Source organism: Pseudophryne corroboree, chromosome 1 (genome assembly GCF_028390025.1).
Source record: "Pseudophryne corroboree isolate aPseCor3 chromosome 1, aPseCor3.hap2, whole genome shotgun sequence".
NCBI lineage: Eukaryota > Metazoa > Chordata > Amphibia > Anura > Myobatrachidae > Pseudophryne > Pseudophryne corroboree.
Window position 1 is genome coordinate 1,108,607,242 of NC_086444.1, and position 26,998 is coordinate 1,108,634,239.

Genomic DNA, 26,998 nt, shown 5'->3' on the forward strand with positions numbered 1-26,998 from the left:
CTATATCATATTCAAAACCAATTGAAAATAAACTGTATTGTAACACGCTATGCACTAAAAATGTTGACTAACATTTACCATACCTTTTTCGTGAACTTTAAAATCTGGAAGGTTTTTGTCTCACTCTGTAACATTTTTACATACACACACACACACACACACACACACATACACACACACACAAACACACACAAATATAGATACTGTAGGTAGATAGATAGATAGATAGATAGATAGATAGACACACACACGCAAATACTCACGGACAGCTTTCAAACTAGTAGCCAATAAATTAATATATTTCCAACGTTTCAGTCTCTCTTTATTGAGACTTTCTCAATAAAGAGGGACTGAAACGTTGGATTATTTGTTTTTTACTACCAGTTTGCACTTTTTTACATTTGAAAGTAATGCAAGTGCCGTCCGTGACCATTTGGATACTCATGGCTTTATGGCTCCTGGGAGGTCATTACAATTTACATATATATACTGTATATCTAGAAAAAAAAGTGTTTGGTCTCAACTATCTACAGTTACTCAAGAAGTACAGTGACTAAGACTTTCTTAAAGGTTTCAGAAATACTTAATGACTTCATAAGACTCTATGATCTGCTGTCGGTGCAAAATTGAAGGATAAAAGAAAATTCATTTCTGACTAAAGAAGAAAAAAACTAATAAGTCCAAAGATTTAAAAAGGCTTAGCTTTAAGTCTTACGAATGCTGAAACATTATTATTTTATGAGTCACTTCAGAAAAAGTACTTTTTATTTCCAAAAATATATCTTTTGCATTTTTTATTTTTAAACAGTTAAAAATAGTAAACTTGCCACTGTAGCATTTATGCAAGGCTACGTGTAAGTCACACTACTGTGCACCCTCGTTAATTATACATTTTAGCAGGCGTGCCCTTCATTTAAAATGCATCCTAGGTGTGGCTCCCCTGCCTTACCTTCAGGCTCAGTAACTAAAGATAAAAGTAATTCCTTGATTATATGTCCTACGATTTCGTGAGATAACCATCTCATTAGCTAGCAGAATATAAATGTTTTAAGAAATAAGGATTTTTTTCTCTGTAATATAGCTTGGCAATATTAAAAATAAATGACACTTCTCACACTGCCCTAAGATTCGGAACGTCAGCAAAGACAATGACACAGCAGGTTTAATGCCCAGCAAAAAACAAAGTCTACTTACAACTTATAATTACTAGGTGGTTCTCAACAAATCCATCCTGAAGTCATGATACTCTGTCTGATCACCTGTGTGTTTTTGTGTTTATAAAGAAGGAAGGGGGAGGGGGTGTAAATTGGGCAATTGTCCCTGCATATAGCTTTTGAGCCGGGTAGCATAATTGACTATTATTATTATTTTTTTAGCTCTACAAGCTTCTGTGTTCTTCTGGATTTTACATGTTTTTATTTGTTCTTTCAACATAGTTACTTTGGCTTTAGTTGACATATTGGTTTAAGAAATCGATAGGGGAAAATCTCAAAAGGCTGCCGCTGGCCAGCGTGCCGTGGCACTGTACTTTAAAGTTTAAACATGGTTTGTTTACGGAAAGTAACTTAAGAAATAATATATATGAATAGTATTTTCAAATCAATTACCAATATATGTATTCAAAGTGGAGCAATAGCATGCATTTAATTTCTTTAGTTCAAAAAAAGCAAGCGCTCACAGTTTGGCTCACCTTTGTCCTTGAGATATGATCGAGGAAAAATATTAATGAAAATCATAGATGTCATCTTAGGGAGATATCCAATTAGCCGTGGAAATTTACCATGGCTAATTTTCTCGCTGGGGGCTATCTAATTAGCCCTGATAAGCCAGCGCGAGATGCAGCTTAACAGGTGAAACCAAATCCCCAGATCCAGCCTCGTTTTATGCTAAAATGGGGATTTTTCTACTGAAAACACACAGGTTTCACTGAACCTGTGTGTTTTCGGGAGATAATGTATTTTTTTAAAGGCAACCAAATTGGATAGCCTGTAAAAAAAATATCGGTGAAACATCAGAATTTTTTTTGAAAAACATTCGTTTTTCACACACGATGTTGTTTCACCTCTAATTGCATACCCCTATAACTCTTTTTATAATTTTAATAAAACAAAAAAGGTCATTACACTTTTAATGCAGAGTTCTGTGAGAATGTTCTAGAAGAAGTTATGGCTTCATCTACAGCCACCGGCTAGAAATGTGGTTAAGCTGAGCCCTATTTTCTAGCATACTTCTGTTTACCAGGAAAGTCAAACAAAATATATCTCACTTTAGCATAAAATAGATCTTGTTCGGCTGTTTGCATCAATGACTCATAACTTATGTAGCATACTTGTTCATTATTTTATTTTATTTCTGTACATAGGGGTATCCACTTACCCGCGGTCAATGACCGTCGGCAATTGTATCACGAGAGCTATCCTATTACCCCCGATGTGGCTATCCTATTATCCCTAATGCAGCGCGTTTATGTTTAAACTGAGATAAGTGGCCAGCCGATTACAGATGGGATCAGGGACTTATCCCAGATCCCATGTGTTTTTGTTCAATCGCGGGTCCAATTTTGGACGTTCAAAATGCCTCTAATTAGATACCGAAATATGACCATCAGTCATTAATCACAAAATCTGTCTGTTTTCCTCCGCTGAAATAGCATTGAGGCTAATTGGATACCCCCCCCCCCATAATTTGGAAAGGCACCAAGCCCCCTATCCCCCACAAATGAACTAGTATGGATAGGTGTGTTATGTGTTTGCTGTATATCGTCTAACATACTATATTTGTTTAAACAATGTGTATCTGCCAATATTTGAAATAACCAATGTAAGTGTACCTAAAAGTAACATTGCATGTGTTCCAATTATTATTATTATTTACATAGTGACAGCACTCCGAGTGTTACCAAACAGACAAAGTGGTAAGAGGGTCCTGCTCACACGCTTACACTCTATAGTAAGACCAGCTTTGATACAAGAGGTGAAATGTACATGTCCTCCTGTTGATCCAGCCAGATTGCATCCTGAAAATAATTGGCTGGTGGGACACAGCAATGTTTTTGTGTGTCAGTAAGTTGTTAAATTATAGAATACATATGATATATATATATATATATATATATATATATATACTTACTGATATAGCACAAACATTCAGTAGTCTAATGCCGTGTTTCTCAGACCTGGCCCTCGCTAGATGATCTGGATAATAATTACTGTTAGGGTTCCATGAGGGCTAGGTCTGATTAACCAGACCATCTAGCTGGAGCACAGGTGTGTTAATTGACCAACACAATAGATCTACAGGTGGTACTAATTGTTCCTGAGGATAGATAGGATTCCATGAGGACTGAGTTTGACTGGGGATTAAACTTGTGACCTCAATGCTGTGAGGCAGTAATGATAACCACTACGCCCTCTGTGCTGCCCAGCTACGGGCTATAACAGTGTTGCTCTTTGTTAGCAAACACCCCTATAGACTACACCATACACCTTATGAGACCACATTTACAAATGAAAATAAAACACAGGGAGATTTTAAAGAGGACAAATGGATGAATTGTCCATAACAACCAATCAGATTCTAACTTTCATTTATCTAGTACAGGCCATGAAATGATAGCTAGAATCTGATTGGTTGCTACAGACATGTCCTATTAGAAGCTTTGATAAATCACTACTTTCACAAAACTTACAAAGTGTGACATATTCCTCACAATAGAAAGTTAAGGCATGATGCCAGGTAAAGAACAAAAGGCAAATCAAGTCTATCCAATACTTCATAGTATTTACTTAAGAAACTGTTAGTTCTTTTTTTTTTTTTTTTTACTTTTGCCAGTCCCTAGAAAAGTCTTTTCTGCATATATGACCCACATGCTTGTGTATACTTAACCACTTGTCTGGCATAAACGTATGTGATGCGATCGTAGCCAGGAATGCACATCACATACATACGGTCCGCCGCCTGCTTCCCCCCATCTTCAATGGAGGCAATCCGTTCTACACTTACTCCTGCTACTGCTATCCTCTGGAAGTAACGCGGCGGTCTGTGACCACTGACATAACTCCCGAACCATGTCCCAGAATGCCTTGCGAGCGTCATTCCGGGGAGCATGCACCGGATTGAAAAGTGCTACGAGGGGAACATAGTTCCCTTACCCAGCACATCTATGATGACCTCTATGTGTTCAGAGATTAGCTACATACAGTAGGGGGGATAAATGATCACTTTCCCCTTCCCCACGCTCTGCTGCACTCTGCAATAAGGTGAGGGAGCGGGGCTGTACCGGATGGGGTTCTCAATAGTGATCTTTTGAAACTAGGGGGTTTCCTAATAAAAATATATTTTTTAGCTAGGGGGGATTATATATTACAAATAAAAATGATACACACATAGTGATACAAGGGGAGGGGGCACTAAACAGTGGGGGGCCAATTGACGCTGGGGGTGAGGGGGCTCTTCCACTGGGACCTATTACCACTAGAGGGGTGGGAGTAGACAATGCTGGGGATCTTTTGCCACTGGGGGTGCTAATTCTGAGGGGGGGTGGTAAGTAATTTTACAGTGGGGGCCTATGGACACAGGAGATGGGGGATAAATATTAAAAAGACTTTTTAAACTTTTTAAAATAAAAAAAAAGAATTTTCGAGCAGTTAAAAGTCAGTTGCTCTCATTTACAATTAGAAATCACTAAGGGGCCCATTTACCATGGATCGTATATTAAATGCGATCTGGGTGGAATTTTACCATCTATATTGCAATGCGATCCTATCACCAGAATGTATGATGCAGCACAGGCAGGGACAGGGTCTCCGAAAGATACCCGCACCTGCGATGTGCTGTGACAGCGGCGGGGAGTCTGCAAATGCGCAGTCAGCTCAGACCGCACATACAAAGCGGCCACTTCCAGAGAGGGTTCCAAGGGAACTCTCTGCCCGGCCAGCTATGCGATGTGTAAATGGCGGTATCTGCTGGAGTCAATATCGGGAATGCATTGCATTCTGGATATACTGTAGGTAAATCGAGCAGCATCGCATCCCCTATAGAAATCTATGGGGGATGCTGCTGCGGACGGCAATGGAGGAATCGCAGCAGCAGGTATCGGAGATATCTGCTGCAGTCCCTCCTTCTTGCAGTCAGGTGTTACCTAATATTTGCTGCTAAGATAAATGGGCCCCTAATGCACATATACTGTACATACCACTCACAATTTGGACATGCAAATTTGGGGGATAAAAAGCATCCAAATCCTCACCTGATCCAGAAACAACCATTTTTGCTGAAACCTCGCCCCTTTTAAGGTCCATATAATTTATCAGGAATGGGACTTTTGCTTAAACTTATTGTCCTAGCTGTTTTGTGGTGGAAGTATCTTCTATAGGTTCCTCTTTGCTTGTTTTTGTTGACAACCACAGTTACTGAATATTCTGCAACATTTGCATTCCACTGATCTGCCTCCTAAAAATACAGGACTTGAAATCCTGCAGTTACAGGAATGTAGCTCCAACATTTACTAACTACATGCACAGATCTGTGCTCTGTTTATTGCACAACAAGTCTGTTGTAAAACACTGCTTCAAGGCCTGAAGGGAATTAGCACCTGATAAAGAACATTCACAACATTTTTGTGCCTCTGCTCTTATAAAAACATTCTTGTGCAAATTTTCTGTTGCTATGTCTCATCTCAAGACCACCTACAATTACATTTAAGAGGAATGCAATGTATACCGAGCACTTATTGTTCCTTTACAGTCTAATCTATATCTGATGGTCATAAAGCGTTACGCTGGCTTTGGAATTGCAGCTAATATTAAACCAAATGCCAGAAAATGACTGCAATGCTGAATAAATATACGATCCTACATCAATATGCTTAGTGCTTCCAATCGATTACCAATAGCAAAATAAAATGGAGTTTTAGTACATATTGGGGATTGAATCTGGGACACAACCACATATCACTGCTATTATTTTGTATGAGCAGACACTTTCCAGCTGCAGAAATAGCTCCCAATCAGCCAGAATAATCCAACTACAGAGGCCAAAAGGACAAATATTGCCCCATACATTCATACTTGCTTGTGTGGAGTGGCGTATACAGTAAACGTGCATGCATTTACTGTACATTTATGTTAACATACCTGGTTAAATCAGCAATTTCCCAAAGTTGGCACATGTATTAACTCCAAATGTGCATTATAACCCCACTGTCAGGCATGCTTGTGAATGTGATCTGTATAATGCTGCATTCACACCGCAAATGCCGGGTCCTACCCGGTAAGACAAACGTGTACTTACCGGGTGGGATCCGGCATTTGCGCTCCGTTGCAGGCTTCCCGACCCGGCAATATACCGGGTCGGTTGCCATGACAACGGAGGCCGCAGCAGCAGCAGGGGCGGGGGTGGAGGCGGCGTCGGGAGATGAGCTCATCTCCAGCGCCGCCTCTCCCTATCTTGTGAATGGGAACCGTGTCGCATCGACACGGCTCCCATTCACACCGCACCTGACCCGGTAATCAACCCGGGTAAAACCCTTCTTTTTTACCGGGTTGATTTACCGGGTCAGGCGACCCGCTAAATCGCCCAGTGTGCTTTCACATCGCACACTGACCCGGTTCGACACGGCAATATGCCGTGTCGGTACCGGGTTATTTGTGCGATGTGAAAGGGGTCTCAGTGTCCAGAACTGGATTGGGACCCCATTCCATTTCTAGGTTGGTCATAAAAACAAGTTATAGCCCACCGGGACCTAGACCAGAGACTAGGGGTCTAATTACTAAGCCTTAAATGGAGATAAAGTACCAGCCAATCAGCTTCTATCTGCCATGTTACAGGCAGGGTTTGAAAATTGACAGTTAGGAGCTGATTGACTGGTACTTTATCCCCATCCACTTTATCTCTATCCAAGGCTTAGTAAATCGACATGTAGGTTACTTAATGGATGATCTGGCTATGTTTGCTTCTTCTTATATGGCTACTCAGAACACACAGTTGTGGCCATATCAAATTATTAACCTTGTTGCTCAGTGTTCTGGTTAATCAGCAAGACTGGACCATTTGTGTCCAGATCTGAAAGCTATGAAAGAAAGACAAGGTGGTTTGATCATGGACATACCTAAAGTATGATCCTTAAATGCTTTATATATGCACCATAATTAACTATAGTACTATGCTTTTTTTTTAAAGCTATTGGGTTGCAGAAGATGTCAAATAGTAACAGTAACAAAAATAACAATATTGATGGAAAGTCTTTAAAAGACAAAATAATTATATACTGGCGGAAATGATCATTAATGTGTCATCTCATTTAAAGGGATTTGTTTGGTCTTTGTTCAGGTAAACCTGCCCTGTCATAAGTATAAAACGCCATGATTATTGGCTTAGGGCAGCAATTACAATAATTGCCCTTTGCACTAATGGGTGTCACCTATGTGATCTATGTATTCCTGCTGATTGCTATTGCCATCTAAGAATAACTTACAGTAAATCAGTATTAAGTAGTTCACTTAGTAGAATAGCTGTAAATCAACCAAAGCCACGAGAGCCTCTTAATTTTTATTTTAGTATGTTTTGAATTAAATGTAAGTTATAGTTTTTTCTTATGAAGAAGAATTATTATTATTATTATTATTAGTGTTCACGCCAGAGGGGGCAGGGCGCCACGATGGGGAGAATGCATCCCTGCTCACGCCTTCAGTGCACGCTCCAAAAAAGGGGGCATGGTTGATTGGAGAGGGGCATGGTTTCCCAACATTCTGCCCATTCATCACCCTAGGGGGCATGCCCGGCACTACAGAGATGCTGGGCCGCTCTGAGGCTCTTCCCACACTGGGAATAGATGCTGTGAGTGATCGGTGACCCCAACTTTTCCCACCAACTGAACACTGGGCGGGGACAGCATAGGCTAGGCTGCTTTAGCAGGGAACTGCGATAAGGGCAATGCACATTTACCCATTTAGAAATCGGGCAGGTTGCGTCGCTTAGTGGCAACATTAATTATTATTATTATTATTATAGTTTTCTCGCCAAACTATATACAGTATATTAGTAAGTTGCAGCAGGTTGCGTCGCCTAGTGGCAACATTAATTATTATTATTATTATAGTTTTCTCGCCAAACTATATACAGTATATTAGTAAGTTGCAGCAGCAGATGATGGTTGGAAAACAAAAATCAATTGTAGCAGTGTTTCTGATATTAAGGGATGTGATAATGTCTGTGGCTAGAAGTTTTTTTAACATCAATATCCTTTCATGGCTAGAAGTTTTTAACATCAATATCCTTTCAGTTTAACTACAGAAGACATATTGATTATTACATTATACATGTCACTCATGCATAATGAATCTGGATAAGTGTTATGGCATAATAAAGGGGTATTTATGAGAGAATTAGGATATACTGTAACTGATGCAAGAGGTGTATGATCATGATTTATCTATGCTTGTTCACAGCAATCCAGTTATTAAGGACAACCAGGGACAGTTGTCTAAAGAGGCAGCATTTGGACCATTTGTGGTCCCACAGTAAAGAGAGCATATGCTCTGCCTATGAACAACTTGTTGCTTTTTTTCTAGCAAATCTGGCAGCTAAACAAAGAGTAATGTGTGATTGGTTGCCCAGGTATATTCACCAACTCCTAGCCAGTCGTGAATTAACTTGCTGTTTAAATGTGCTAATAACCTCTAATAACTTGTCTCAGCTCATAGGGATTAGCCTATAAACTGGTGCATAGAGCAATTCCATGGATCCTTTACAAGCAAATGCCTGCCTGCTAGTATAAATTGTGCCCACGTTGAAGGGAAAAGTTGACCTGTAGAACAATCGGGCATTGGAGGGGGTCCGTGTGCGAATGTCTGTGCGCCTACTTCCTCCTGGAAAACATTGTGCTGGTGCATGTGCTGTACACTCTGGACCTGTGCCTGAGTCTAACTGCACATGTATAATATCTATGGCAAAAGGGGACTGGTGACCTTGAGGTTAGTAAGGGGTCTATTTACTAAGCCTTGGAATGGAGATAAAGTCGACGGAAATAAAGTACCAGCCAATCAGCTCCTAACTGTCATGCCACAGGCTGTGTTTGAAAAATTACAGGAGCTGATTGGCTGGTACTTTATCTCCTTCTACTTTATCTCCATCCAAGGCTTAGTAAATAGATGTCTCTATTTAGTGGATGCAGGGTGTGCAGTCTGAGTTCCTCTGGACTCTGGGGCTGTGTACACTGTCTAATTTGCTCCCATTATAGATACTCCACTGGGAACAAAGGGTGTTATTGATGGCGTGTTGCAATGGTAATTACTACTAGAAATATTTTAATGGCTGAATGGTGGAAACACAACAATCTTGACCCTTTGTTCAGTGAGGTAGGGGGAACCAGGTTTGGACTGGCTCACAGGGGTACAGGGGAAACCACCGGTGGTCCCCACTGCCTGGGGGCCCACCTCATCCTCTAGGGATCTGGTTCTGGACTGCAAAAATTATACATTATACATATGTTACCTTATACTGCACAGGAATATGGTGCATTCCCTACAGTACATTGCTGTTATTAATCTGGTACATTATTATGCATGCTCTAGCAGTATTTACTATGTATATTTATCAAGGGGCTTAGACTATACACTCTCCAATGATTAGACAAGCATCTGTGGTGACTAGCCACACCCCTCTAGAGACTGACCACACCCCTAAGTATGGGGCCCTACCACTGCTTTCCCCCGGTGGGCCCGTCATGCCCCAGTCCGACACTGGGGGGAACTGGTACCTGGTGACTCCTCTTAAGTTATGCATCTAAAGATATGAATAAAATCTTTCTATCTCTCTATGGGGTATATTCAATTAGGGTCGGATCCATTCCGACATGCATTTGTCGGAATGGATCCGACAACCCTTATTCAATCTCATCTCAATTCGACTTATAAAAAGTCGAATTGAGATGTGGGACCCAGAGGAGGAGAGTGGGGGGGAGCCACGGGGAGACCAGCGGGGACAGCGGCGGGCAGACGGAGGAGAGCAGCGCTACAGTAGCGCTGCTGGAGGATGTCTCACAGCCGCCAGACCTCACGGCAGTGTCCACCCGGCTCCAGGAAGCATGACCTCACTTGCTGAAGCCGGGTGGACGCTGCCGTGAGTGGCGCGGCTGTGAGACATCCTGCTGCAGCGCTGTGCTGTAGCGCTGCTGTCCCCCGTCTGCCCGCGGCTGTCCCCCATCTCCCCGCGGCTCTCCCCCCTCTCCTCCTCTGGGTCCCACATCTCAGTCCGATATTTTTTTATGTCGCACTGAGATGGTCGGAAACGGGGCCAAATCCTGACGAATTTGGCCCCGTTTCACTCAAAAGTACGTGAATCAGCAGCTATACCGCCGATTCACGTACTATTCGACAAGTCGAATTCCACGACTTGTCGAATAAAAACTGATGGGATTGAATAGGTCGAATCACTATTCGACCTTAAAAAGTCGAAAACTGCTGTCTTTTCGACAGACGGCAGCTTTCGACCCTGATTGAATAAACCCCTTTATCTCCCTTTCCTCTTTTCTCTCTCTTTCTTTTGCTCTCTCCCTCTCTTTCTCCCTCGCTCTCTCTTTATAAATATCATAGAGAGATACATTTATATATTTATTTATTTATTTATTCATTATATTCCCCCATACTCCCATGGCTAGACTAAAGTAATGTTGCCTATTTAGGTTCTAATTAAAGGTTATTGGTTATAAAATATATATATATATATATATATATATATATATATATATATATATTGTATGGAAATACCAAGAATCAGTTTTATGGAACATACAAAACTTTCATTAACTTCTCCCCCACAAATATCCCGGCTCTGTGATTATTGTGGAATGGGAGCACTGCCTCTGCAAGGCTGCCCCTTATCTGCAGCCCAGGCAGACAATGAGGGGGTCATAAAGAGCAAACCAAAGAGAAGAGTGCGGAATGTGCCCCGAGGTGGTTCTAGTGTAATCAATACGTTGTTGCCAGTGGTTTGCTGGGATTGTATTATTACTTCCAGCTGACAAGATGCACCAGAGAATAACTCACCTGTGCTGTCATCTTGAACTGAGCCTTGGTGCATTCATCTCCTCTGATCTCAGGTCTGTCTGATAACAATCAGACCCCTCATTCCTGCGCAACTCCTCCAGGTAAAGAGGTGGATTCATTTGTATGTTATCTTCCCTGATACAAATGAGAGCACTATGACGTAGGTTATAAAGAAAGGCGATGACCCCAGTCTGAGGCTTTTATCTGTCCTTCTATATGTGATGAAAGAATTCCACTAGAAGCCATTAAGAAATCTCAGGGGCTCGTTGATTCATGAATGCAATTTAGCAGCTGGTAATGAATGTACAAACACATGCTTATGATCTTTGATAGTAAAGGTGCGATGTGAATATTCAACAATGAAGAGGAAAAAAATTAATACACATTGCTTTTGACAAATAGCCTGGATACTCAAATCCCATTAGTGCTGGGGGGGGTCTATTGGTTCATTGTAGTGAGACAGAGTGCTTGAAATAGAGATGCAGGCAATGCTGTGCATTCATGGCGGCCCCTGCAGCATTGGCTGTAAATGTTTGCTTGTCGCTTTTACTAAACGCAAAGCTGAATAGCTTTCTTTCATCTCTCTTCCTATTCCAAATGTAAGTAGAACGAGATCCAAAAAGCTGAGCTAAAGGGATTTTTCTTCTTTTCTTTTTCCGTCTGTGGATAGAAAGTCTATTGTGATGACTTACCTAGAGTTTGCCATAAAGCGTTTGATGTAAGGGTAAAGTTCTCTCTGGAGGGATATTTTTGCCTCTTAGTGAAATTCAGATAGTGAATTTCCCTCACCAGAGCGTATCTTGTCATTTTGAAATTATTACAAGTTGCATTTTTTCTATTTTTGTTGTAGTCAGAAAATCACCATTTGATTGTCTAGGAAAGTACAAGATAGAAATACAGTAGTAAGGGGTAAGCTATGCTTTGAAACTTTGTAGGGAATGCAATTCCAAACAGCTGGCCGGCAGGATAAAATGTGACAACTAGCTAACCGTCAGTTTAATGTCCTCACTGCTAGTCCAGGCAGGGACGTTTTAAGAGAGGAGGGGACCCGTGTGCAGATTCCGTCGCGGGACCCTCCTCTCTGGCATATTGCCAGAGTCTACTGCGCATGTGCAGGTCTCCGGGAAACATGGCGCCAGTGCCTTGTTCCCAGGGATACAGTATCTTTAATGTGCATGCGCAAATCACTCGGAAATGGACACGGCGGCCATTTTCCGAGTGATTTATTCCTGCACTAGAGGGCCATTGCTTCCGGACTCCGGAATGGTAAGTATATTTTATGGGTGCAGTGTGTGCGGTGTGGGCCCCCCTGAACCCAGTGCCCTGTGTGCACCGCACACACTGCACGCATTATCGAAACGCCAGTGAGTCCGGGATACATACAATATCCTGGCAGATGGATGCCGGCTGTCACTATACCGACAGTGGCATCCCGTCTGCCGGAATCCCGGCAGCGAGTCCTCACGTATTGGGCCCGGTGGCTTGCTGTGATCGCCACAGGTTCTATTCCCACTCGGTTGGTGGCATGGATCCACCAACCAAGTGGGAGTACTTGCCGAGTGTGGGGATTCCTCTTGTCGGTAAAATGCCGGCTGTCGGTCTCCTGAACACCGGGATTCTGACAGCCAGTATACTGAATGCATCCCGCTAGTTCCTCTGTCTGCATTAGAAAGTAATTTACTGCAATTTAAGCAAGAAAATGAAAAATAGATCTAGGATTTTCGAAAGCTGTATGCAAAGTCACTCTCTCGGCCTGGTTTGTTATTTGGTTTCAAAACAAGTGTAAAGTATTAGATGAGTCCCTCAGTTAATCATTAAAATGAATACAGAAACAAACACATCTTTTGTAGGCGCTGCCATAGGACTAATCAACATTTCTGTTACATGTGTTTTCATTTGTATGCATAATGTATCAATGCCTTGTCATAATAGTGCCATTGAATTAAATTTTAAAAGGCACTGGGCACAATATACAAAATCCCCAAACACTTTATAACATCTGCCAAAGGAATATTTTTCAGTTCCGTGGTAACTTGTGACCAGTTCACGTGTGTTTGCAAATATTATCTATGTGTACTATGAATGTTTGGTAATGGTTTATTATCCTGTAGAATTTCCAGTTGCATCTCTGAGTTTTGTCTGTGTCTGTGTCACTTATCAACAAGATTAAGTTTGCAACCCGATGCCGGAGCAGAACGGCACTGCGCCCTGTGCCCACCCCGCTCTCTGAACACGTGATTGTCATGGCGTCATGCCAAAGCGGTTGGGGTTTCAGCACAGGGAAGGACAGCACTGCCTGGAGCATCCAAAGGACACTGGGCAGCTCTGCATGAGTGCTATAGGCTACAGGGTGCCAGTCGAGTTATCTTGCTAGCCAAAATTCAGGGACCGTGGGACAGCACCAGTTCCGCCCAAAAGGCGCTATGACCTAGGTGGCAGCAACGCTCACAGTCTCCTCCCTATGGCCTTTGTGCAGCCATTACAATTCTAAACTTAAGCAGCTGTCTATCGATTTGCTTTTTTTATTGTTAATTTCTCTGTTCCATATAGATTGCAAACTCTTCAGGATAGGGTTCTCAATTCTAATGTTTGTATCTGCTTTCCCTATATTACTTGCAATTTTGTAAGGTGCTGCATACTGTACGTCCTGGTGTTCAGTAAAAACAAACTTATACCTTCATACATATGTATTATTATGGCTCTACAAAATAATGCAAACAATATTCCATTGATATCAATTTTAATCCATTTAATTCATGTCATTGTAACTATTTCAATATTTACAGATTCTTAAACTTGCTATTCTGATTGTCGTTGAATTTTGTAACAGATATCTTTATGATTATGTTATGGAATTGGGGAAGTTAGCCTAGACCATGGATAACAACAGGCATAAATAGGTTCTCATCAGGGATAATCATCACTTATTATCAGTTGACTGTTTTGTACTGACAACAATGAGCCCCTCCTAAATGCCCTTTATCTCTAACTTTCCATAATAATAAACACTGCCCCACCTAATGGCTGTATCACTTGACCTGATAATGGTAAGGCAGGTCCCTCTTCCTTCATGTTGTCACACCTCTTTCCAGTATTACACCCATGCAATTATCAGGGATGTTCCTTGTAAATTATAGGAACTGTAAAAATGGTCATATGTAAAATTGTAATACAACTAAATATATAAGACAATGATTTCTCCTGCAATTAATTTATGGATATTAATTGATTCAATTATGGCAACTAACGAACCACTGCTTAAGAAATCTTGCTCTGTTCAACTCTATTATTCATGTTCTGTACCTTCTCAAATCTCCTTGCATTCCTCAATAATTTGCAACTCTTTGAAATCAACTAAAGGAGGTTTTTGAAGTAAAACAGAAAAAGCTGCAATAAATTATGTTCTTCAAACATACTCTTTACGGCCCATATGGTATCCTGAGGGGTGGTTTGTTGATTGCCAAAATTCTGTAGTACCACTTAAAAAAAAAAGAAGAAGAAGAAAAAATCTGAGACACTAGGAAACAAAGAACTGTTATCACAAACATGCAAATCACATTGTAAATTGATCTCCCAAGGGTGGACATCTAACTCGGTAGATTTCAATGAATCCCACAAAAAACAACATTTAAAAAAAACCAAAAAACCTCTTCAATTTACACAAATCAGAAGACAGGTTGAATTTCTTTTCATCTTCATCCAGTAATGTTACTCAGCTAACCATCTTTCTTTGTTGTTGTACCAGTCAAGTCTTCTATATAAATCGTCTTTTGGTGTCAAGTGTCAATGAGTGTTAAGCAGCCAAGTGATTAGAACTTTGGAAAGAAAGGGATGGATTTCAATCTTCATTTTCTCAGTGGGACGTAAAATGAAGCCTAGTACAGAAGTTGATGCAGAATTTCAGAATATTTTTTTTTTCCCCTGGAGACTGTGATGGAGCCATTAAACGTTAAAAGCCCTGTAATTGTTCAGTGTATATTGAGAAGGACAATTACATACAAAAGCAGGGAAAATGGCTTTGATTGTGAATCGTACCCAAGTTTAACAGCTTCAGTGAATACAGAAAAGTTTCTATGGTTGACTTCCATCAATGAAAGATAAACTTGCAGCGTCTGCAGCAGTGAGAAGTAGGTGTATAATTGCCGGGTATCATGTCTGAGATCCTACTGTAGTCGCATTTAGAATGATTTAAAGGAAAACCATAGTCCTAATAGCAGCTGATTCTATATAGAAGAACATTAAAAGGCCACTAAATGTAAAACACTAAGGGGTCTATTCATTGGTTTATCTTTAATGGGTGCAGTTTTGTGCAGTGCACATGGGTCCCTGGGTCCAGGGAAGCCCACACCACACACATTACACCCATGTTTATTTACCTTCCCGGAGTCCTGCGTTGGTGCTGCAGCCATGGCAGAAATCACTGGAAAAATGGGGTCTGCACATGTGCAGTAGTGATTAGTCATTAGAAGGTGGCAGACGCCATGTTTATGAAGATCTGCGCATGCACAATAGACACTGGTACAACGCCAGAGTCTACTGACTGTAGAGAGGAGGGGGCTGGGTTTTTTTTATAAAACTTTAAAAACTGTGGTTTCTGCATAATTTTGTAAATTGCTGCTATGTACTAATAGCCCAGTGCAGGACTTTTCACAGGAATCTCCTGCAGAATGCTAATTAGCACTGCAATTCGCCGTTCCCATTAATATCAGTGGGGATTACGATCTGACCCCTACGTATCAAACTCCGGACAGTGAAGCTTTTTAGAGTTTGGCCCCATTAGTTTACACCATCTTCAGATGGTGTAAAGTGCTTTAAGGTAATACTAACATACTAGGGGCAAACTAGCAGGTGAAAGCAGTGGTGGATTTTCTTAGGCATGTGAGGCTCGTGCCTACGGGTGACACTTGCTGGGGGGTGGGGGGGTGGCACAGCATGCTCATCTGCATGGGAGCTCTGCTAGGCCATTGGCTAGATAGGGCCATGTGATTATCTTTGTTTATCTTTTTTGCTTTTGTCATTACAACTTATTTTTATATTTTGTAGCTGGCAGGGGCAATGGTTAGTAAATTGTGGTAGTGGAGGTAGGACTGGGTGAATTGGCAGTCTGTAAGCATCACAACTGACTCCATAATGATGGGTGCAGTGATGTGATAGGGGACGACCAACAATCTAGTGCCTAAGGACAACTTGATCCCTAAATTGGTCCCTGGGAGAGAGTTCTTCCAATCCCCCTCCCACATCCTCTGGCCGGCTATGGCACTGATTCCGGAAACAGATGCTGTGCACATGCGCAGTGTCAGATATCCACCGGAGTCCTTCACAAACGTGTTGTGGAAGTAACTAGCAGGAACATCGGTTATTGCTACCGCTGTCCCTGCAAGCTATACTTAGTACATAGTGGGAATATATTCATTGAAAAGAAGAATATCTACCGAGAAACAGACGAAGCAGTGCCAAGATTATTAATACTTAGGCCCCTGATTGTCTTATATAGCCACAGGCAGACACTGAGGCACAACACACACACACATACATTCTCTGGCCAATGCCAGTATCAAAGCAATGCTTCCAAACTGTATTTATGAGCTGAACATAAGCAGGTGTAAGCATAATGTTTCAGGGTGGATGTCATCTGTCAGCACCTGGTCATTCCTAGGCATCTCCTATCAAATGTCAGTGACATTCTATGGAAATAGAGTAAACGTTCTGAGTCAGGAGTCATTCTAGTTGTCTAAAGAAAATATACTGACAACAGTAATGCTAGTTAAATTCCTTTGTGCTAAGTAGTATATGTGGCCTGAATGCATTGTATATTATGTATAGTTTTATATGAATGGTGGTTAAAATAACTGAATTATCCATACTTTGATCAAAGTAAATGCACAAATGAACACATTAACTTTTAGGAGATTTATGGGGTGGGGGGCAGGGTGTGGTGGTGGTGGTGGGGGGGGGGCTGCAGTTGAAAGATTTTTTTGTGTCATAACTTTTGACCATTTATCATTCCAGACGACATCATTGGGAAGTAGTGTTCAGAAATTTTCCAGATCCACTAACGCTAACAGTACATTTCATTGTAGTGAGCTCTGATCTCCAGTAGATATTTTAGGTGCATCCTATGGAAATTCTGATCTCTGCTAGTAAGCATCCGGAGACAGGAGAAAAATGACTACTACTGCCCTACTGTTATTTTCTGAAAGATATGATCCATGAAGAACAGGCTTCATTTATTATTGTTATTTATCTCTGCCAGTGTAATCAGCGCTGTTAAGAGTAGACTGTTTTATCGTGAATTTCTTTCTAAAATTCCTTAGCTTTTATTTCATCTTTGTAGGCAGGAAAAACATTGTTTTCATCATTAACTGAATATTTTAGAAAAATTATTTAACATCCCATACGGTTGATATAGCTAGTTTTTTTCCACACCTTTTGGGTTTTAAAGAACACACACACAAAAAAAAAATTTATGAAAAAGCGTCTGTAACAGAATTCATCGGGTGTCCAACATCATCAATCCTAACTTTTGATCAGTATCGCTAAATTTATTCTGGTCTTAGGATGTCGGGGAAAAAATGGCCTGTCAAAAGTGGAATTTCATCTAAGCCTGTGTCTCTGCAAGAGTTTTAAAAATGGTACCACACAACTAGTTTTGGGATAGCATGATGAATGACGCCGAAAGAAAGCTGCTGTTTTAATATTCATCACGGGTCTTCTGCTATCCAGGGCGAGTTGACGCATCGCATGCATCACACCATTCATCACAATTATTAACGCAGTATGAATGAAGAAAATCGCAAAGGATATCTCTCCCGATAAGAGCTGTCCTTTGCGATATATGGACTTATGAGTTTAGGAGCCAGAAAACCTTCTGCACATGCGTCAAGTGACGCACGTGTAGCGGGAGGTGCTAGGAAGGATACAATTGAATCCCTCACAGGGGTAGGAGACACAAAAAGAAGCACATGAGCTTCTATTGGGTAATATAATCTTCACTGTATCACTTGTGGGGTGCCTCTTAAGGTGCCACTGAGGAAGCATTCAACTTGGCCTTGCCACCTGGGCTCCATGGAGCACATTCACCTGGCATGAAACACATTCAAGTACATTGAAAAAAAATTGCGAATCACTGATTTACACTACTCATATAACCCATGCAAGCTGTCAGATGCCTCAGGATATCTGGAATTAAAGTGGAAAAAGCTGAGAATTGTGAGATCATACTGAGAGAACTGTTCTTGCTTGGGATTGAGTTTCTGCTTCGGGAATTATGGTGTGTGACAGCCTAGATTCATATAACTGAGTAGGAAAGTGACCAGACTGCACTGGAAGAAGACACACAAGCACTTAATATGCAGAAGTGTCATCTGGCTCTTATCCAAATGGAGAGTGCTTACTGATTACTATGAGACTGCCAGTATGACACATAACCGGTCTTATGCTGAAATGGGAGCAAGTAACAATGAAAACTAAGCAAGTTACTGCACACCCATGTGGCAATGCATGTGGTGCAAATACATTTTCGTTTGTGCATGGTAAATACTGACTGCTTTTTCATGCAGCCTGCAAATGCTGGACAGCGTTTGCTGTTACACAGAATTTGGGGTTTTAGCATTTAGACATACCTCTTTGCACATTTTACATCTGCCCCACCTACTGTGCAACGGGGTTTGCCAAGGAGCAAAGTTTCTTGTTTTTTGCTTTGCTTCCGAACAAAGTAGCAGCCCCTGAGACACTATATAATCCCATGCAAAATGGCAAAAAATAAATAAATGAATATCAAAAATAAACAAGTGTGCAAAACCAAACAGCTAACTTGTTTCAAACATGTTCATCCACTTGTGATATTTTAAATTGTCGCAGAATATATACAATATAGTTTTGCCACAACCTGTTTTATCTGTAGCAGAGACTTATTTTGGTCTTAGAGGTCACAACTTTAACTAATTGTTAATATAATTGCAAAGAAAGCAGGTACCACTCTCGAATTCAGGCAGAACAACAATAAAGCAACAACCCACCCATGTAGCCAAGAGACCTGGATATTAAACAGCAGCACTTACATATCCACCTAGTTCTTAAATCCTCACTAATACTTTCCCATTGCATGAGTTTCCTCCGGGAACTCCGGTTTCCACCCACAATTCAAAAATATACTGGGAGGTTAATTGAATCCCAACAAAATTAACCCCAGCATGAATGTGTGTGTGTGTGTGTGTGTGTGTGTACATGTGGTAGGGAATATAGATTGTAAGCTCTACTGGAGCAGGAACTGATGTGAATGGCCAAATATTCTCTGTAAAGCGCTGCGGAATATGTGTGTGCTATATAAACAACTGATAATAATAACAATTGCCTCCTGCAATGCCTCAAACTACACAATAGCCTAACATTAACCTTTACAGAACCATAATTTGGAATGTGCATACATCTCTACTCCACCATGGCTTTTAAATGCCTTCAGGCTTTTATATCCCTCATTTATCCAATTGTAACTGAATTCATTGTTTTATTCACCAACTCTTTGACATATTTTATATAAGCTGTAAGCAGGGCCGGTGCAAGGACTCTCTGCATCCTAGGCAAATCTTCAGCCTAACCTGCAACCTCCCCCCCCCCCACCACCTCGTGGAGGAGCAATACAGGTGACCACTAGGTGGGATGGGGTGAATTGCATCATTACACATATACAGAGAAAAGGGACAACACTCAAGGACTTTTAATATGATAAAGTATATTGTAAACAAGTCACAAAATGTAGTGATTTTGTTCACAATATACTTTCACTTTTAAAGTCCTTGAGCGCTATTTTTTATATACTGTATAATACTGTACATGAGGTCTGGTGTGGATATTTACTTAGGGCTGGGTACAGGATGCCACCGGTCAGAATGCCGACAGCAGCATCCCGACCAACATAATAGTGAAATTTTTAATGAAATTAATTAACCTTACCCTAACCCTCCCTCCCCACAGCCTAACCCTAACCCTCCCCATCATACTAACATTCAGGATGCCAGCTGTCCCTTTAATTGTATGTGCGTATACATAAATATATATGCACATACATATATTTGTATGCTCCTTATTGTGTTCCAACCCCCCATCTGCAAGTTCATTACTAACACACATCCTTCAGTTTTTCGGTAGATGAATTCAGTGGTGCCCTCCAGTGACTGGTGCCCCTAAGCAGCTGCCTAAAGCTGCCTAATGGTAGAGCCGGCCCTGGCTGTAGGATAGTGTTCCCAGAAAGATAACTCCCTGTTCAGAATAAGATTTGCAAGGTTTTTCCAGTAATAGCTCTCAGATGCAAATATATATATATTTTTTACTTATTAGAAAGGCAAGCCCAAGCCCCAAACTAGTATCACTCTCATAGGTTTTACTGAAAATCAACCTTCTGTCACCACAGTGTTTCATGTCCTTACAGTGACAACGGGTATTAACAGATCTGTGTTATAATGAATCCATCACAGTACTTTACTGCATGTTATCATGGCACTGTCCAATCTTCTGCTTGCTAGAAACATACAGTACATAGCTTGTTCGGGTTTGACCTGTTCCTAGTTGTGAAATAAACTGTTAACATTGTTGGGGTTAATTCTCCTAGCCTGTTGGTTTCCCCAACATAGAATTACATATTAGCTCAAATAGTTGAGGATGTGGGGGGGGGAATTATTTTTTAGGTAGAGTTCAATTAGCCTTTAATTTACAGATCACTATAATTGCAAACTAACTTGGAAAACCATCAGTAGAACATGGAAGAATTAATTAAATGTGTAATGTTGTAAAATAAGCTAGTAGTAGCATAAACAACATGAATACATTAATCAATAAATAAGCTTAAGTTACTTTTTTTATAACTTTTTGGAATTGAATGTCTCTATTTGTAAATGTCTCATTTTGAGGGGAATTCATTTACAGGTGAAGGGTGAGAATTGCCATTGACTCGGTGTTTAAATGCCAGCAATAGCACCCTATCTTGCACCCTTTGCTCGCCCCACCGAATCCAGATTTCACATAAAAGTGCTCGCTAAACTATGGAGTATCGATCACTATTGTGCGACGGTCGCCACGCTTATTCAGCCGGGCAAGATCATTTGCCGGCAGTTCAAATCCTCCCTTTGTCTGCTGTTCTTAGAAAGAAAGAAAGAAAGAAAGAAAGAAAGAAAGAAAGAAAGAAAGAAAGAAAGAGAGAAGCTTAAGGTGTTGATTCCTTTTTTTTTTGGGGGGGGGGGGGGGGGGGTTCAATTCTCTTCTTTGGTGTTTGTTATCTTCACAAACAGCAGCCTTGACAACCTGTTGTAACCTGACAAATCTTGTTTGCAAAAAAGAGAGAGGTAATAGCGAGGCAACTGACCCTGTTTGCTTCTCAACTTGCATTGAGAGGAACAGGATGCAGCTCAAATGGAACTTTCAGAAGAGCACAGATCCCTATGGTGATCACAAGAGTCATACAGCCAGCATCAATGCTTGCTGAAGTATAGTCTTAGCTTGCAGTATTTTCTTCCGTTGGTGCGATGTGGAGCATTCACTCTGCATGGCTCCGAAGTGGCCAAGTGAAAATAAATTGCAGTGTTCAGTTTTATTTAATTCTGAACAAAACATATCTTCTGATGACGGGCTTCCTTTAATTCAGCATGATCATTGATCCTCGTAGCTGTGTATTTCCAGCTAGCATAAACCAGCCTGCTGCCTGGTGCATGTACTTATCTCAATAATTTCTCCTGTAAAGAAGCAATTACCAGTCCCATCAAAGAAACACACTTTCAAATGGGTTCTTTTTAACAATAGCACAGCAGCCTTTCCACTTATTGTCTGCTTATGCAGCCAAGAATAAATTTGTTTTCTTTCCTCCAGCCAGTAAGGACACTGCATGTCCATGTCAACCTACGCAGTATATTGAAAGTAAAGCAATTATTTATTGTACTGATTAATTTAAGCAGTTTTTAATAAAAAGTTTGTGGCAGTGCGTGAATAGTCATTATCCTTACATTACGAACGTTACCATGAATTATTTCCGTTATTGCTTAAAGGAAATATATCTATAAAGAAAATTATTGTCCCTAGGTTTTTCTATGGGGGGAATTTGATTATATCTTTTGTTTATTTTGGACTGCTCTCTTCTACCAATGCCCAGTTTTTATTATACAGATTGAGTCTCCCATTCCCAAAATGCTTGGGACCAGCAGTATTCTGGATATCGGATTTTTCCATATGTTGGAATATTTGCATGCCTTAATGAGATATCTTGGGGATGGGAACCAATTTGAATTAATTTATGTTTCATATACACCATATACACATAGGGGTATATTCAATAAGAGTCGGATCCATTCCGTCATGAATTTGTCGGAATGGATCCGACAAGCCAGGGGGACATCAGAAAGCAGCAGTGTTTACCAGCGTCCACGGCTCCAGCTGTCCCCCCTCCCCCCCGGTAAGCACTCTCTTTCCCTCCCTCGCACCGCTCCTCCGTCTCCTCACCTCAAGCCGACTTTTTTAAAAGTCGGATTGAGGTTGTCGGAAATGGGGCCAAATTCTGTCGGTTTTGGCCTTGTTTCCAACAAAAGCACGTGGATCCGCGGCTATTCCGCTGATCCACATGTTTTCCGACAAGACGGGAATTCCCGACTTGTTGGAAAAAAACAGCCTCTAAGGAATAGGTCAGAACCCCTTCCAACCTAACTCTGTTGGAAGCTGACGTCTTTCCGACAAGCATTCGGAGAGTCACCGCCCAAATGGACAGCTGCAAATCCATTCGCAACTCACTCACCATTGAATGATTTTCCACCGTGTGCAATCTGTGCGCAGCCCAGGATTTACTCTTACAGTGCGATGAGAACAGGCTGATCGGGTCCGGAGCTGACTTCACACCCTCCCTGGAAACGCTTGGGACCGCCTGCGTTTTCCCTAGCACTCACAGAAAATGGTCAGTTACCACCCACAAATGGCCTCTCTCTGTCAATCAGTTTGCGAATAGCTGTGTGATTGAAATTTTCGCACCAGCCTATCGCTGTCCAGCGATGCTTGTTGTTGTTTACAGACGTGCGTGCGCATGCACAGTCTATTGCTGATCGCCCGTTGTGCAAAAAACACACAGAAGTGATCAGGTCTGAATCACCGCCAAAGTTTGTATACATACACAAAATTCTTTTATATTTTATTTACACCTTATACAGCCTGTGTTTCTGATTTGAAATATACAAATAAAGCTGACAAGCATTTGTGGGCTATATGCAAAAGCAGCCAGTATTACTGTTTTCCCTCCTTGCACAAAAAGAAATAAAAATAAAATTGCACACCTTCTATTGCAAACATGGTTTGTCCAGGTTCAAATTTACTTGAGCTCTATAGTGGCTAATGAATTACCCTTTGGGTATAGCAATAAAAGCACATTAGACAAATATACAATAATCCTAACGGCGCAAATGGTCAACACAAATTTATTAATACTGAAATGATGTTGTTATTTGGTTCAGAAGCAGTGTACCCTAGAAAGTTGTCTGCGCAGGTTTCAGATAGTGAGAATGGGAAATATAGGAAGGGACGCGCTTCATAAACCAAATAAAATATTCACACTGTGAGCCAGTGGTTTGATCATTGATCAACAGTAAAGAAAGTGTTAAAATATTTTGAAAAAATGACGTGCAGGGCCCCACCCAAACCATAATTAGCCCCAGGCTCTTTTATGTTTTAACACTTTCTTTACTTTTACAGACAGAAGCATGCACGGATCACACTGATTGGTGCATGCTTCTGACTAAGTAATAAAAACAAGACCTAAAATCCACATGTTTTTATTACTAAAACCGCATGTTTCCTTTACTAAAAACCGCAATCACATGCGAATTTCGTTTTAACCTTAAAATTCACACACTATTACATTTTGCGATTTTTACAAAAAAATCGCAAATTACAAACGTACAATTTGGTGCGATTTTTTAGATACCTAAAAAATCGCACCCTACTATAGAGTTAAAAGAATAATAATGTTTTACAAGTTCATTTCAACATCAGACAGAGGGGTCAATTTACTAAGATGGGAGTACTATTTAAGTGGGGTGTTGCCCATAGCAACCAATCAGATTCTACTTCTCATTTATCTAGACCCTTCTCTAAGATAATACCTGGAATATGATTGGTTGCTATGGGCAACATCTCATCTTAAATAGATCTCCCATCTTAGTAAATTTACCCTAGAATGTATAATTTGGCAACTTAAGTAAATATATCTCAGTGTAGCAATGCTACAAATATAGGGGGTCATTTCCGACCCGATCGCTCGCTGCAGTTTATCGCAGTGCAGCGATAGGGTCGGAATCGCGCATGCGCCGGCGCCGCAGTGCGCCGGCACATGTCGGGCGGTTGAAGGCTGTCGTTCAGTAGTGATCGCCTCTGCCTGATTGACAGGCAGAGGCGGTCGCGGGGCGGGAGGGGGCTGGACGGTGGTGTTAAGCCGCGTGGCAGGACCGTTTGGGGGCTGGGACAAGGCAGATACGTGACGTCTCACGCAGCCTCTGCGGCCAGTGGCAGCGACGATCAACTCCCGGACAGCTGCAGGAGCTGCGCTGGCCGGGAGTTACTCCACAAATACAAAAGCATCACTGCTGTGCAATGCTTTTGAATTTGTGCAGGGGGGGGGGAGGGGTGCGGACTGACATGCGGGGCGGACTAGCCCTGTGCTGGGCATCCCCCCGCATGTCAGGGAAGATGACATGCGGGGGGATGCCCAATCAACTCAGAATGACCCCCATTGTCGTTCAGATAATGCAGAACTCTTTATTCCCAGGGGGAGAATTTAGTTATAAATGTTGTGATCCAAACAGATGAGAAAAGGTTAGTGTAACCTGTTAAAACATATTTGTGTAAGCCAACTGGAGATAGTGATCCAGTGTTAATGTATATAAACTGTCCCAATTCCTTATCGGACACTGTCTCGCTGTCCCACCCATGGTCAGCAGTGTCCCGTGAGCTGGGGGAAAGGTTAGGGGAGCCTGTGATCACCGCTGCTCTGTTCTGTAAAGTGTAATCCTTGACTAGATGCTGTCCACATGTGCATGGCATCTAATCGGTGCAGGGAGGTGAGTCTGGGAGCTGCTCGGGGATCACTGGGCACACCCCCAACATTACGAAACCAGAGTTGTACACCAAAGCCACACCCCCTCACACATAAGGTAACGCCCTCTCCCACCCAAGGCCAACCCTCTGTGCAGACGATTAGAGGACTGCAAAAGTTGGAAGGTATGTAACACTACCTGTATATTAAATGTATAATCTGGCCAGAACTGTGGCACAGTGGTTAGCTTTACTACCTCACAGCTTTTGAGTTATGGGTTTGGACCTGTGTAATATGTAGGTATTATATAAAATGCTGTTACTAGATGAATAGTCTAAAGTTAAATTGCACATTTCATAATTTTGAACATAGATTTCATTTAAATAGATATACAATAATAATAGTAATTATAACATACCTCTAAACATTTATAGATGCCAAATAGGCCTAAATAGGCACCAAAAAAAGGAAAGATGCAGGTGCACACTCCAAACATCAACAACACTGGTAATCAGAACAATTATAATAAACTCTGCTATATAACACAGATTAAAATCAAGGTTCTTGGCATAATTTTTTGCCAGAAAATATGGGCCCACCTATCGCGACCATGTGACCTCATCAGGTGGGTCTCTAACATTCCTAAGGTTTAAGTTCAGAACACAGGACCCCAGGACCAGCACAGTCCCCCCATATACTCTATATAGCCACCATAAGCTGCTGAAACTCTGCCCACTACATCCAAACCCTGCTTCTGAGTATGCCCCCCACATTCTCCTACCCACCCATACTATGATCTTACCAAAATAATGTTATCCCAATTTTACTTCTGCCACTAGTTACCTGCTATTGTGTTTTTTTTTTCCTTCAATAGCTCGCTTCCACCCCACCATGTGTTTTTCCTGTAATATAATGTTTACCTCCACTGATTGCACACCTTGTCATTGTGCCCTACATGCAGGGTATATCATACTACTACATAAGCATCAGTTTTCCCATATATGAACTTGGCCCTTGTATGGCTCACCTCCCACAGTGTATCCTTCAAAGTGCGCCCAACATGGCTGCCCCATATGGTACACTTGTGGATGGGATGAAAAATACATGGACCTTGTGGTTTTATTGGAACCCTACTCTAAACTGTAGGACTCTGAAATCACCCCCATTTTGTGTCATCTCTTCTAGGGGTGGACTATTCCACCCTGGGTAATCCTACGCTGAGCGCCCAAGATGGCTGCCGCACTTGGTACCTGTGAGGGTGAAATACACAACCCTTGGAAGTTATTACCCAAAATGCCTACACCAATCCTGCATTATGCTTTCTGTGTGCTTAAGCTTTTCTTTTATGTCTTTGTGGCTTATCTATTGTTGTATTACTTAAATCCTCTGTATCATGTGCATTGTTTTTGATGTCTGTAAAGCGCCTTGAGTCCTGTTGGAGAAAGAGCGCTATATAAATAAAATTATTATTATTATTATTATTACCTCTATTTGCACAGACACACCCACTTCTGGGCAAACTCTGTCCCTTTTCCAGCTCGTGAATCAGAACTGTCAAAGTCGGGACAGTTGGAAGACATGCTATTAAATAGGCAGATATATTTTGTTTATAAATGGCACAATATGATTTGTATAAACTTTTTACTGTCACTATTATACTATGTATTTGTGTTTGTACTTGTTTTATATGGTTTATTTGTTTTTGTGAATATAGAACAGGTTGCAATCTATTCAAAACAGGTTGAAAATCTGTATGCTTTACATGTGCAAAAAGTTAATCAGCTTTCAGAAATTGTGGACATTTTTCAATTTCATCTAACTAATCCTGGTAGACCTCTAGTGCTTGCAAAGATCTTTATGAAATGTAATTTTCAAAATTTCCAAGAATCTTTGAAAT

General features: G+C 41.2%; 1 protein-coding gene across 4 annotated transcripts in view; it reads left to right on the forward strand.

Annotated features, from left to right (window-relative positions):
* Positions 1–26,998, forward strand: part of PCDH7 (protocadherin 7) — a 904,402-nt gene that overhangs the window by 51,793 nt on the left and 825,611 nt on the right. The gene's annotated exons all lie outside the window — the stretch shown is intronic.